The 14,560-nt window shown below is 43.3% G+C and overlaps 1 pseudogene; it reads left to right on the top strand.

The window, feature by feature from the left end:
* Nucleotides 1-3,662: 3,662 nt before the first annotated feature.
* On the top strand, nucleotides 3,663-6,426 carry LOC129546383 (uncharacterized; annotated as a pseudogene).
* The last annotated feature ends 8,134 nt before the right edge of the window (nucleotides 6,427-14,560 follow it).

Genomic DNA, 14,560 nt, shown 5'->3' on the forward strand with positions numbered 1-14,560 from the left:
GTATATGATTGTAAACAAAACCACAATCAGACACTACTTCACATCCATTAGGACACCTACTACAAAACATGAAATGGAAAGTAAAATTATGTTGAAGTGGTTGTGGAGATACTGGAACTCTGTGAACCTTTGAGGGAAACATAAAATGGTACATCCAATAGAGGAAACTTCAAAATATCAAAAACAGAATGAACATAGAACAAGAAGAGAATGAACAAGAGATTCCAATTCTGGCTGTACACCCAAAAGAACTGAAAGCAGTATCACAAGGAGATATCTGTGCAGTCATTCTCATAGCTGCACTCTTTACAACAGCCAAAATTGCACTTTTTACAACAGCCAAAATAATAGGGAAAAAACAAGTGTCCATCAAAGGATGAATGCGTTAACATGTGGTATACACATACTATTGAGTATTATTCAGCCTTAAAAAAAAAAAAGAAGGGACTTCTGAAATATGAAGTGACAGATGAAATGTGAATTATGCTAAGTGAAGTCTTCAGAAAGACACAATCTGTATGATTCTCCTTACACGAACGAGGCAGTTCAGTGCAGTTCAGTTCAGTCTCTCAGTCGTGTCTGACTCTTTGCGACCCCATGAATCGCAGCACACCAGGCCTCCCTGTCCATCACCAACTCTCGGAGTTTACCCAAACTCATGTCCATCGAGTTGGTGATGCCATCCAGCCATCTCATCCTCTGTCATCCCCTTCTCCTCCTGCCCCCAATCCCTCCCAGCATCAGGGTCTTTTCCAATGAGTCAACTCTTCGCATGAGATGGCCAAAGTATTGGAGTTTCAGCTTTAACATCAGTCCTTCCAATGAACACCCAGGACTGATCTCCTTTAGAATGGACTGGTTGGATCTCCTTGCAGTCCAAGGGACTCTCGAGAGTCTTCTCCAACACCATAGTTCAAAAGCATCCATTCTTTGGCGCTCAGCTTTCTTCACAGTCCAACTCTCACATCCATACATGACCACTGGAAAAACCATAGCCTTGACTAGATGTGCCTTTGTTGGCAAAGTAATGTCTCAGCTTTTAATATGCTATCTAGGTTGTTCATAACTTTCCTTCCAAGGAGTAAGCATCTTTTAATTTCATGGCTGCAATCACCATCTGCAGTGATTCTGGAGCCCCCCAAAATAAAAGTCTGACTCTGTTTCCCCATCTATTTGCCATGAAGTCCAGGGACCAGATGCCATGATCTTAGTTTTCTGAATGTTGAGCTTCAAGCCAACTTTTTCACTCTCTTCTTTCACTTTCATCAAGAGGCTAAAATTTTAGTTCCTCTTCATTTTCTGCCATAAGGGTGGTGTCATCTGCATATCTGAGGTTATTGATATTTCTCCCGGCAGTCTTGATTCCAGCTTGTGCTTCTTCCAGCCCAGCGTTTCTCATGATGAACTCTGCATATACGTTAAATAAGCAGGGTGACAATGTACAGCCTTGACGTACTCTTTTTCCTATTTGGAACCAGTCTGTTGTTCCATATCCAGTTGCTTCCTGACCTGCATATTGGTTTCTCAAGAGGCAGGTCAGGTGGTCTGGTATTCCCATCTCTTTCAGAATTTTCCACAGTTTATTGTGATCCACACAGTCAAAGGCTTTGGCATAGTCAATGAAGCAGAAATAGATGTTTTTCTGGAACTCTCTTTTTCGATGATCCAGCAGATGTTGCATTTAGGGCCATCAAATTCAAGGACACAGAGAGTAGAATAGTGGTTGCCAGGGGATGGAAGAGGAGAGGAGTATTTGTTATTTAATGGGTACAGAGTTGCATTTTTGCAAGAGGAAGAGGAGCTCTGGACATTAGTTGCATGACAGTAAGAATGTACTTGACAATCCTTAACTGCACACTAAAATTCCTAAGGTGGCAAGTTTTCGGTATGTGTGTTTTAACACAACAAGAAAGAAAACAAACCCCAAAGTACATAATACGTACTTCACATCGCCAATTAGAGCTGACTTTTGGCTGAAGTTCTTTCCCCATTTGCTTCCTTCCTAAGATCTTTTTCTGGAAAAAGAATTTTTTGGAGCTAAATGAAGTTTGGCTAGTTTTGGGTATAGACTTTCCAACATTCATTGCACTCAGAAGACATTTCTGCAGGGTAAATTCCGCCATGTGTAAGAGCGGAGTCGCATGCAATGATGTTCCCACATCCACTGTTCTCAAAAGGCCTCACATCAACGTGAATTTGCTAGTTTTTATGGAGTCTGGAGTTTTAACTACCAAGCGTTCCCACATTAACGGGACTAAAAAAGCCTCTTTCCAGTAGGACTCCTCCACTAAATGATTTTCTGTATCAATGCGCTAGCCATCTAGCCGCCTCTCCCCACCAGGCTTTCCCCACAGCCAGTGACGGAGGCAAGCGGGGGCGGCAAGGAGAGCAGCGCTGTCCACTGTGGGCTCCGGAGGTGGGGGTGGGGGGCTCACAGTCGCCTATGGACAGCGGGCCAACGTCTCTCCTCGTGCGATACATTCACTTCGGTCCCCACTCAGAACTCAAAACCCTAAGAACGGTGAAAACAACACGAAAACCGCCTGGCTCACAGAAGCCAGAAGTCCTGCTCCTGAATGCAGGCGGACGAAAACATAGGCCTGCTGAACCCTCATTGACCCAGTGATAGGCGGCGGCTGGACCAATGAGAGGTTAGAGGTGGGACGAGTGGCTGCGTGCGCATCCTCTGGGGCGGATCTTCTGGAGTTCTTTCCTGTCTTCGCTCCCCAGTATCCTGTCCTGGAGAAGTCCGTGCACAGAAGAGCCTGGCAGGCTACAGTGCAGGCTTAAGTGTCCCTCGTCCGGCACCTAAGTGGTGGGGCAAAAAAGCGGGAGAGGCTCAGGGATGAGGTCGGCTCAGGTGGGTTCTCCGTCTCCCGGGCCCCCACCAGGCCCGACTCCCACTTCCGAGTCCCAGATCCGGACTGAGGGACGCCCGCTCAGGTCCCTGCCGGTCAGCCATAGAATCCAGAACTGAGGCCGGCCTTGTGAGTGGTCGCCTTTCAGCCAGTGAGCTGGGGTGAGGGAGAGAGTTCACTCGGGGGCGATGGTGCATGGCTTGCAGATGCTACCGAGTCTGCAGTCTCGGGGAAACCTGGGGTCACTTTTTTTCTGGGACAGAAGGGAACGAGGTGTCTCACCTGAAATGGCAGCCTGAGCAGGTGGGAGCCGTGGAAGATTGTGCAGGGAATGGGGATTGGAGAACCATGTCCAGAGTTAGAAGATAACAATTGGGAGAAAAGGATGTGAATGGAGGCAGGGAGACTGCTAAGGAGGCCACCGCGATAGACCCTGGGAGAATTATGGGAGAGGCTGGACCAGGGAGGTAGAGGGAGATGGGGTGAGACTCTGGGTAGGTTTCGTCAGTAGAGCGTACAGGATTTTCTGATGTGCCATGTGTGACTGTGAGAAGAAGCAGGGAGCAGCAGAGAGAACCCTGGGTACCTGATAGTGTGGACATTACTGCATCAATGGCAGGAGACACTTAAAAGTACCTGGGCTTGGTGCGACATCCTGGGAAACAGTGTCATGTCAGAGCTGGGAACTTGTTCTGTGTTCACCATTGACTGATGCTGTGACCACTGGCCACACCTTGCTGCTTCTTTTTCTTCTACATTTTTCTTTCTGTTGCCACACGCTAAGCACACCTATGGGGGCTTTCATTTGTCACATGTTCCATTTCATTGGACCCTTTGCAGTGTTCTACATTTGACCTATACATGAGATGGCTTGAGGTCTGCACATATTCATATAGTTCTTGGAATGTAGCATCACTTTTGTTGTCAGGTATTTCCAGATCTGGAAACGTTTGCCACAATGCTCACTGTCACTAGTAGCCAGGCCCGTGTTTACTTGGAGGCCTGCCTGTCCTCCCTGCTATGGTCTGAATGTCAGTTTTGCCCCCAAATCCATATGTTGAAAACCTTGTGCCCAAGGTGACAGTATTTGGAGATAGGGACATTAGGGTGACCAGGTCATGGAGGCAGAGTCCTTGTGAATGAGATTCATGCTGTCATAAAAGCTCCTTCCACTGTGAGGACAGTGAGAAGTCTGCACCCTAGAAAAATGCAGACTGATCTCCAGATTCCATCTTCTACAAGTGTGAGAAATAAATTTTCTTCCTTATAAGCCAGCCAGCCTGTAGTATTTTATCATATCATCTCAAATCAGTGGAAATAGTAACTCTTCCTTCAGTCCTTAGCCGTGGTCAGAGCTCTCTCATCATGGAAGCTCCCCAGGTCCATTTCTGCACAGCAGACCTTCCTCTCTCTGGCTTTGGTCTTGGGTGTGTGATACACACATATTTCTGATGGGGCTGTCCTTTCCATCAAAATCAACATGCACTTTACTAGCATCTATCTGGTTACAGGTTGTTGGCATGGAGCCCAGGGTGAGGAGGCCTCTTCTGAGCAAGGTGTTTCTGTAAGGATGTCAGAAAAGCCCAGCCCAGTGACATGTGTGAACCACTCCCCAGAGACCTTTTGCCTCTGCCTGAGCATGATGGAATGTACCCTGGTGAGGGACTGTACATTTGCGGACCTTTCCCAGCACCAGAAGGCAATTAGAGACAAACTTTGCAGAAGGGCTGAGGGTCAGCCTTCATTTGTGACCAACAGCAGTGTTCACACAGGAGAGAGGACCTTGACCTGCAGCGGAGATGAGAAGCCCTTCCCAGGCAGCACAGGCCTTCTGCAGCAGCTGGCCCCTCATGGTGTGGGGCAGCCACATGGGGACACTGAGAGCCAGGAGGCCTTTGGTCATGAACAGAGTGATTACAGGTGCACTCAGTGTGGGAGAGCCTTCAGCTGAAAACAGATACTTGTTGAGCACCAGAAAATCCACACTGGAATACAGCTTTATGAGCACAGCAAATGTGGGAAATGCTTCAAGTACAAAGCCTACTTTATAAAATATCAGATAATTCACAATGGATAAAGCCCTTATGAGTGCAGATAATGTGGGAAATGCTTTAGCTACAGCTGTAAACTGGTGAGACATGAGAGGCTTCACACTGGAGAAAGGCCTTATGAGTGCAGCAAATGTGGGAAAACTTTCAGGTACAGCTCCACATTCATCAGACATCAGAGAGGTCACAATGTAAGAAGGCCTTATAAGTGTGGTGAAGGTGGAAAATTCTTTAAGTCAACACTCATTAAACATGAGAGAATTCATACTGGAGAAAGGCCAAGTGCAGTGAATGTGGAAAATTATTTAGGTACACATCCACCCTCATTAAACATCAGCATTCATGGCACAGAAAGGCTTTATGAGTGCCGGAAATGTGGGAAATTCTTTTGGTATACCTCCACACTCACTGGATATCAAAGAACTCATACTGTAGAAAAGCCTTATGATTTTTCTGTTCTTTATAAGCCAGTCTGTGAATGTGGGGAATTAAACAAGTCCAAGTCCAAGCTTATTAACCATTGGCAAAATCATATTGGAGAAAGACCTTATGAATGTAGCAAATGTGGTAAATTTTTTCAGTACAACTCCAATTTCATTAAACATTGGAGAAATCACATGGAAGAGAGGCCTTATGAGTGTAGAGAGTGTGGGAAAGTCTTTAGCCACAAGAATGTACTTTTTCAGCATCAGAAAACCTGTGGGAAAGTGTTTAGTGACAAGAATGTATTTTTTAAGCATCAGCAAACCCATACTGGAGAAAGGCCTTATACATGCAGAAAATGTCAAAAGGCCTTTGTTAGGAAGTCCCACCTCCTACATCACCAGAAAATCCACAATGAGGACAATATGAGTGCCCTTAATGTGGAGAACTCTTTACGAACAACCCCAACCTTGTTGTGATTCCCAGAATCAGAGGCTTTGGCATAGTCAATAAAGCAGAAATAGATGTTTTTCTGGAACTCTCTTGTTGTTTCAATGATCCAGTGGATGTTGGCAATTTGATCTCAGGTTCCTCTGACTTTTCTAAAACCAGCTTGAACATCTGGAAGTTCACAGTTCACATACTGTTGAAGCCTGGCTTGGAGAATTTTGAGCATTACTTTGCTAGGATGTGAGATGAGTACAATTGTGCATTTGTTTAGTAGTTTGAACATTCTTTGGCATTGCCTTTCTTTGGGATTGGAATGAAAACTGACCTTTTCCAGTCCTGTGGCCACTGCTAAGTTTTCCACATTTGCTCTCAAATTGAGTACAGCGCTTTCACAGCATCATCTTTTAGGATTTAAAATAGCTCAACTGGAATTCCATCACCTCCACTAGCTTTGCTTGTAGTGACACTTCCTGAGGCCCACTTGACTTTGCATTCCAGGATGTCTGACTCTAGGTGAGTGATCATACCATCATGAATATCTGGGTCGTGAAGATCTTTTTTGTATAGTTCTGTGTATTTTCTTGCCACTTCTTCTTAATATCTTCTGCTTCTGTTAGGTCCATACCATTTCTGTCCTTTATTGTGCCCATCTTTGCATGAAATGTTCCCTTGGTATCTCTAGTTTAATTAATTAAATTAATATTAATCTCTAATTAATATCTCTAATTCCCTTGGTATCTCTTGAGAAATCTGTATTCAGGTAAGGAAGCAACAGTTAGAACTGGATATGGAACAACAGACTGGTTCCAAATTGGGAAAGGAGTACGTCAAGGCTGTATATTGTCACCCTGCTTATTTAACTTATATGTAGAGTGTCAGGGAACGTTTAACAGGAGGATTCCTGCGTGCTGTTTCTCATAAATCTTCTGTTCCTTATCAGTTCCTGGCAACAGGAATGAGTGGAATGGCACGCTGCTCCCAGGACTGAGGTCATAGGATGAAACACATACATGAATCTCCTTCAGTAAACATTCTCCTTATGACAAAACTGCTTAGTCTCGATCCTCTTTCTTGAGATATGGATGTCTCCTGACCTTAATTATAATATTAATATTAGTCGCTCAGTCATGTCTGACTCTTTGCAACCCCATGGACTGTAGCCCGCCAGGCTCCTCTGTCCATGGAATTCTCCAGGCAACAATACTGGAGTGGGTGGCCATTTCTCCTGACCTTAGGACCATTGTTAATCCCTTGTTCCCTTGATAATGGTTGCTGTATGTTTGGTTTTCTGATCTTTATCATTGTCGAAAGAAATTCCTTGTACAACAGTCTATATATACTCACAGAAAGATCATTAAAGCACCCTTACTCCACCAGAGGCTTGGGTCTCCGTGTCTTTCTTTCCCTCTCACTCTCCCTCCCTCCCCCTCCCTCTGGCTAATTCTCTAAAGCTAGAAACCCGCCAAGCTCACTCTCCTGCTCAGGCTTCAAGACCTCCTCGAGAAGGCGCCCTGTGCCTTCGTGAGCGGTGCAAACTCTGTTCTAGAGTTTTATTGGTTCTCTGCATAAACCAGGGAATATTAGCTTCTTTCAATCTTTCACTTTCTTATCATCGACTCTGGACCACCAGGTTCCGTTCCATTAAAGGACCGCAACAGCAGAGTACATCATGAGAAATGCTGGGCTAGAGGAAGCACGAGCTGGAATCAAGATTGCCGGGAGAAATATCAATAACCTCAGATACACAGATGACACCACCCTTATGGCAGAAAGCGAAGAACTAAAGAGCCTCCTGATGAAAGTGAAAGAGGAGAGTGAAAAAGTTGGCTTAAAGCACAACATTTAGAAAACTAAGATCATGGCATCTGGTCCCATCACTTCATGGGAAATAGATGGGGAAACAGTGGAAAGAGTGATAGACTTTATTCTTTTTGGCTCCAAAATCACTGAAGATGGTGATTGCAGCCATGAAATTAAAAGACGCTTGCTCCTTGGAAGAAAAGCTATGACCAACCTAGACAGCATATTAAAAAGCAGAGAGAGACATTACTTTGCCAACAAAGATCCACCTAGTCAAAGCTATGGTTTTTCCAGTAGTCATGTATGGATGCTGGACTATAAAGAGAGTTGGACTACAAAGAAAACTGAGCACTGAAGAATTGATGCTTTTGAACTGTGGTGTTGGAGAAGACTCTTGAGAATCCTTTGGACTGCAAGGAGATCCAACCAGTCCATCCTAAAGGAAATCAGTCCTGAATATTCATTGGAAGGACTGACGTTGAAGCTGAAACTCCAGTACTTTGGCCACCTGATGTGAAGAACTAACTCTTTTGAAAAGACCCTGATGCTAGGAAAGAGTGAAGGCAGGAGAAGGGGATGACAGAGGATGGCATCAACAACTCAATGGACATCAGTTTGAGTAAACTCCGGGAGTTGGTGATGGACAGGGAGGCTTGGCATGCTATGGTTCATGGGGTCACAAAGTGTCAGACATGAATGAATGACTGAACTGAACAACCTTGTTGAGCAAGAATTCACAGTGGTAAAAACCTAATGAATTCAGAGAATATGATAAATTCTTTAGGTACTACTCCAAACTCCTAGTGGTAAAGAACTTGCCTGCCAATGCAGGAGACACAAGAGATGCTGGTTTGATCCCTGGGTGTGGAAAAATCCCCTGGAGGAGGGCATGGCAACCCACTCCAGTATTCTTGCCTGGAGAATCCCATGGACAAAAGAGCCTGGAAGGCTACAGTCCATAGGGCTGCACAGAATTGGACACGACTGAAGCAACTTAGCGCGCAAGAATGCCAAACTTCGTACACTGGAGAAGCACCCTATGAGTTGATTTGGAGTGGACCTTGAGAGTACAGGAAACATGGGACATTTTTTGGTACATTTCTCAGACATCAAGAGTTCACAGAGAAGGAAGGCCTTCTGAGAGCTATGAGTGTGGATAAGTCTTTAGGTGAAACTTAGCCCTGTTGCACATCAGAGATTTCACAATGGAGAAAGACTTTATTTGTCCAGCGATTTAAATTAAGTTCAGCCAAAACTTCCACCTCATTCAGCACCAAAAAGTTCACAGTAGAGTGTTGCAAATGGGGAAAGACTTCAGCAAAATATCTGCTCAACTTTGACTGTGGTAAAATACATGTAACAAAGTTAACCCTCTACCTTTTCAACTGTACAGTTTAGTATGTGTAAAACTTCACATTTTGCACAACTAATCTGCAGAATTCCTATCTGGCAAAAATAAAACTCTACACCCATTAAACAAGATCTCTTCCTGTGCCCTCCCTACCAGACCTGTCTCTATGAATTTGATTACTCTGGATACTTTGTACAAGTGTAATCATATATTTTTCATCTCTTTTCAACTAGCTTATTTAGTTCAGCATAATGTCCCCATGTTGAAGCATTTGTTAGTACTTCTGCTTTGAGAAGGAATCAGAATTGACTCACCTAAGACATAGGGAAGGCTGCTGATGGAGACAATACTACTAATACTTTGCCAGATATTTGTAGAGGAAGAAATACTAATTTTATCGACATATTTACTGAGGTACTGACACATACTAAACTATTCATTGAAAGTGTAAAATGTATTTTCACACGAGTGCATAAGGGGACCATCACCAACCTCATAATAATGAACATGTCCATTACTTATAAAATTTCCACTGACCCCTTTGTGTTCTCTCTCTCAGTCCTAGCCAACCTGCCATCTCCAGGGAGCTATTACAGTGTGAATTTCTTTTTTTTTTTTTAACCAAACCATGCAGCTTGCAGGATCTTAATTTCCCTACCAGGGACTGAACCCAGGACCTCAGGAGTTAAACTGCAGAGTCCTAACCATTGGACTTCCAGGGGAGTCCCAATACAGTCTGTATTTTCTAGAACTTTATTGTTATTCATGGATGGCTGCTTTCAGTAAATGCATTTATTTTTGTATATATCTAAAATTATTTTTAGTATTATATTTAATATTATTTTGTGTGTGCAAAAGCATGGCATCATATGAATAAGCTGCTGCTGCTAAGTCACTTCAGTCGTGTCCGACTCTGTGTGACCCCATAGACGGAAGCCCACCAGGCTCCCCCGTCCCTGGGATTCTCCAGGCAAGAACACTGGAGTGGGTTGCCATTTCCTTCTCCAATGTGTGAAAGTGAAAAGTGAAACTGAAGTCGCTCAGTTGTGTCCAACCCCTAGCGACCCCACGGACTGCAGCCCACCAGGCTCCTCCGTCCATGGGATTTTCTAGGCAAGAGTACTGGAGTGGCTTGCCATTGCCTTCTCCGTATGAATAAGCAAGGCCCTGTTATATACTAGAGCTGCATTTTCTGACAATCACTCTGAGAAAAAGTTGTTTAAAGTGGGTAAGTGAAGTTTAAATTAAGGAAATTTAAATTGTTTCATAGGAAATTAATATCTTAAAATTTTTGAGCCAAGCTTCCATTGGCATATCTTTCTATATTTTTCTTATTTGGCTTTTTTCTTGTCGTGTCTTTCAGCTATGTGTTTGTGTCATAAAAGTTCTTATCCATTTTTTTAATCATTAATCATTTTGGTGTGGTAAAATATACATAAAATTTGTCATCTATCATCTGAGAGTTTAGTGATGTATCCTGGCAGGAAATTGCTCTCCTTTAGGGCTGAACTTCAGCTTTTGAAGGAAACTCAGACTAATAAACATTTCAATAAAAGTGTTGTTTGCTTGGTTGGACCACAATCGCTCATTATCAAGGCAGTAAAGATACCCCTTCTCCAACTCTCCCTCATGCCCTGTCTGGGGTCTTTTGCATGTTGAAGGTCATGAAACAGTCTCTAAAACTTTAGTCTACATGTATTTTACAGGCAACAGTATAGGTGACAGCTATGAGTGGACATAGAGTGTCATACGATGTGTCCATTTTGGTGTGTAGATTAAAACTAGATGTAGTTCATGTGTGCATGCCAAGTCACTTCAGTTGTGTCCGACTCCTGGCGACCCTATGGACTGTAGCCTGCCAGGCTCTTCTGTCCATGGGATTCTCCAGGCAAGAATATTGGAGTGGGTTGCTGTGCTCTCCTCCAGGGGACCTTCCTGACCCAAGAATCGAACCTGCTTCTCTTATGTCTCCTGCATTGACTGGAGGGTTCTTTACCACTATTACAAATATATTACTATCTCAAATTACAAGTCCCTAAGCTTTGTGGCGGAGAAGGCAATGGCAAGCCACTCCAGTACTCTTGCCTAGAAAATCCCATGGACGGAGGATCCTGGTAGGCTGCAGTCCATGGGGTCGCTATGAGTCAGACATGACTGAGCGACTTCACTTTCACTTTTCACTTTCACACATTGGAGAAGGAAATGGCAACCCACTCCAGTGTTCTTGCCTGGAGAATCCCAGGGATAGGGGAGCCTGGTGGGCTGCCGTCTATGGGGTCACACAGAGTCGGACACGACTGAAGTGACTTAGCAGCAGCAGCAAGCTTTGTGGGCTTTTCCAAGACTCCTCTGCAAATTTAGGGGCACCCCATTTAAGAGTAACCGAAGGCCATCCCATGGCTGGAGCAGGGAATTCCTTTTCCTGGTGTCGCTGAGGGTGCCTCTTGGCTTTTACAGGTCTGGTAGGAAGTGACTTACTCTCCAAGAGTTGGTAGGTAGTGTTGGCAGAGGAAGCTACATTACCCAGAAGTCTCTCTGGTGTATGGTCATAGCTGCACAGCCTTGTGGACAGAGTAGTTTCCACTACCTTAGTTAACCTGCGCTTTCTCAAAGTTGGTAGTTCCAGATTGTGGCTAAAGGCTAAGGGAGGATGGGAAGGACTCTGGGAAATGATGTTTTGAAGCTGTAAACCCAGCGGGGTTTTGCTGCCTCTTAAAGGACTTATACCCAGAGTTCCTTGGAATGTAATCTAGGGCATGTCACAGAAATGTTTAGAGACCTATTATTTCAGAGTGCATGAATTGTAGCAAACTTCCAACGATTGCACATAGAAAGGGATCCACCATACTGTAATGTTACTCAGCATCATCTCAGTCATCAGCTACCTTGTTGCTTGTCAAAAACATGAACCCTCTGCTTTCCATGAGTTTCAGTAGGTTCATTCAAACACAATATGAAAAGCCCCCAGACGGGGTTTAGGATGGGAAACATGGAAAAGGGATGTTTGCAGTCACCAAAGTAGCTTAAATGGGTTATAAGGTGCCCCTGGTTCCCACAAAAAATGTCTCTCCTGCCTGAATAGTCAGTTATTAAGTATGTGAAACCTCTCTAACAGAAGCAGAACTTATCTGGTGCCATCTTCTGCCAGGACAGTGTATGTCCCTCAGAATCTGACCATGTGTGCAAAGGGGCCAGCTTATCCCTGATATAAAGGTTTGTCATTCCATGATTTCATCTCCTTGCTGGGAAATGATTTATCATTTCACCTGTAAATTATCGCAACAGTATATACACAGGGAGTTGAGATTTGTCTTTGGAAAAATACTTGTTAAGTAGATGTTATTAATAATAATTTAATAGTTTTTCAAGGAAAGTGGCAGAAATGGTTCTAGAGAAAATTATTTGTGACAGTGGGTGAAAAGAAATCAATAGAGTAAGAGTCACTGATCGCTTCTCGGCCTTTTGGCTAAGATCAAGTGTGAGTAAGAGTCACTGAATCTGAGGAGTCAGAAAATGAAGCCGAGACCTTAAGGCTTGCTGAAAGCTTAGACACACTCAGAGTTTGGTTTAAAAATGTGATTATTTTCATATTTGAAAACATGATGCATTAACAGTTTGGAGGGAAGGGTAAAGACAATATTTTAAAAGAGTTGCCAGATAGGTAAAAATGAATAAAGAAATTGTGCTGTTGTGTACTTACTAACCTATAAATGTTCAGTTAGCACTAAAAAGGATTCGGGTACAAGAGTAGCTGCATGACATACATTGGAAATAAGACTTCCAGCTGTTCTGTGTAGAGAGCACATATTCTGCGTCCTGTATTGATACTGTCAGAACAGCCTAAATATTGATTTCAGCTTTTTTTTTTAAACATCACAAAAAGTTAGCAGTAGAGCTATTTTTCTTTCACTGTAATTGCTAATTAAATAATTTAGGGGCAACACTAGCTCATAAACATGTCCCCATAAACAACCTTCTCAACAATGCCTTATGGTCTCTTCTGAGAGTCTGGCTAAGGAAGAACAAAAGAGGGGACTGAGAACTAATGTGTTTATTTTTCATAAGTGGAAGGCAAAGACTTCCTTTAGCCAAATTCCAAAATCTTGAACAAGAAAACACAATTTATTAGAGATAACTTCAGATAATCTGTGAAAACCAGTCAGCAACAGCCTCATGCCAGTAAACTCAAACTTCCAGAAATTAGCAAATAATTGACAGTGCCAACCTTCTAGAATTCAGCCAACAGTGTTCAGGCCCCTAGGTAACAACTAATCAGCAAATGCCTCACTATAGCAACCCCACTTAGAGCCCAGTAATACTCTTGGAAATTCATCGGTCCTTAAACATGCCCATTTTTGAAAGTGCAAACTCCTGAATGCCAGACTTCCCATTTTGAGGTAACTGCCTGACAACTAGAGCTCTTCCTTGCAGGCAGGAAAACAGGTAGTTCTCCCCCTTTCTTTGTATTAGATACCAAGTTTAAGTCACTGTTAGTTCACAACTTTGCAAACATTTCAAAGGCTCAACCTTTTAACTCTCAGTTATGAGTTTGGACTTGTGACAAACTGATGCACATGGGAGATTGACAAAAGCAATGTTTTCTATTCTTGCTCACCTTGCTATTATCTATTTTTTTATAAACTGAATATAAAATGCAAGTATACATTTTTTTATGATAGATTTCGTGAAGAGTGGCTATTTCTTAAATGTGGTAAAAGTCCTCTTCAAGGTCTTTGAATGATATGCAACTATTCATTCAATATTGAAAATGATGGACAACATTATAGTTAAACATGAGAGCTGAATGATTTCTTCAACTAGTATTAAAGCAAGTGAAAAAGTAATTGGTAAGAAAAATTCAGATTAACAAGGTTAAAAAAGAAAAAGAGAAGTTGTAAGGAGCTTCCACACTGATTATCATCATCAGTCCTCCAGCTCACACTACTGCTGAGCCTGTATCTCATTAATCAACATTCAGTGGGGAAGGAAACGAGATAAACTGGATACATCCACAGTAGAAGCTGTGTAACAGCCTATTATGTTTACTGTGGAAGTCCCACCAAGATCTGGTCTGCAATGCCTATCTCCGCAGACCCCAGCCTTCCACAGGTGCAGTACCACAGACATCCCCTGTGCCTTGCTTCTCAAAGACAACTTGAGTCCTTGAAGATGTGGTACATCAGCAGTGGGTTTAAACTCTGCGTTGAGTTTCTTGGCTTTTTGTTCTCAGTCTGACACCTGGAATTTGTGGTTAGTTCCTAGTTGTTTGAGATACTTGGAGGATCAGGCCATTCCTTTTCAAACCATTTTTGTTGTCCTTTGAGATACTGGTTATTGTTTTCTGTGCTGTTGAAAAGTATAGTGTTGTTGTGAGTTGAATCATGGCAGGAACAGAAGTACTGCCCTATAAACCTGTTCAGACCAGCTTCACAGACCAATGGGTTTGGAATTCTCATAGTACTGGAAGCTACATGACAAACTGTCCTGTGGGTCACCAACAAACCAAATGAGGTCTCCTTCCATCTCGAAATCGTATAGTAGTGTGAGCTGGGCAGTATTATAGAGAGAACGTTCTCTCCAGTGGCCACGTGCCAGGAGAATCACTGTGGGTCTGTGGAGTGAGGAGGCCA

Source organism: Moschus berezovskii, chromosome 22, assembly GCF_049115385.1.
Source record: "Moschus berezovskii isolate FMDL1 chromosome 22, NW_MosBer_1.0, whole genome shotgun sequence".
Lineage (NCBI taxonomy): Eukaryota > Metazoa > Chordata > Mammalia > Artiodactyla > Moschidae > Moschus > Moschus berezovskii.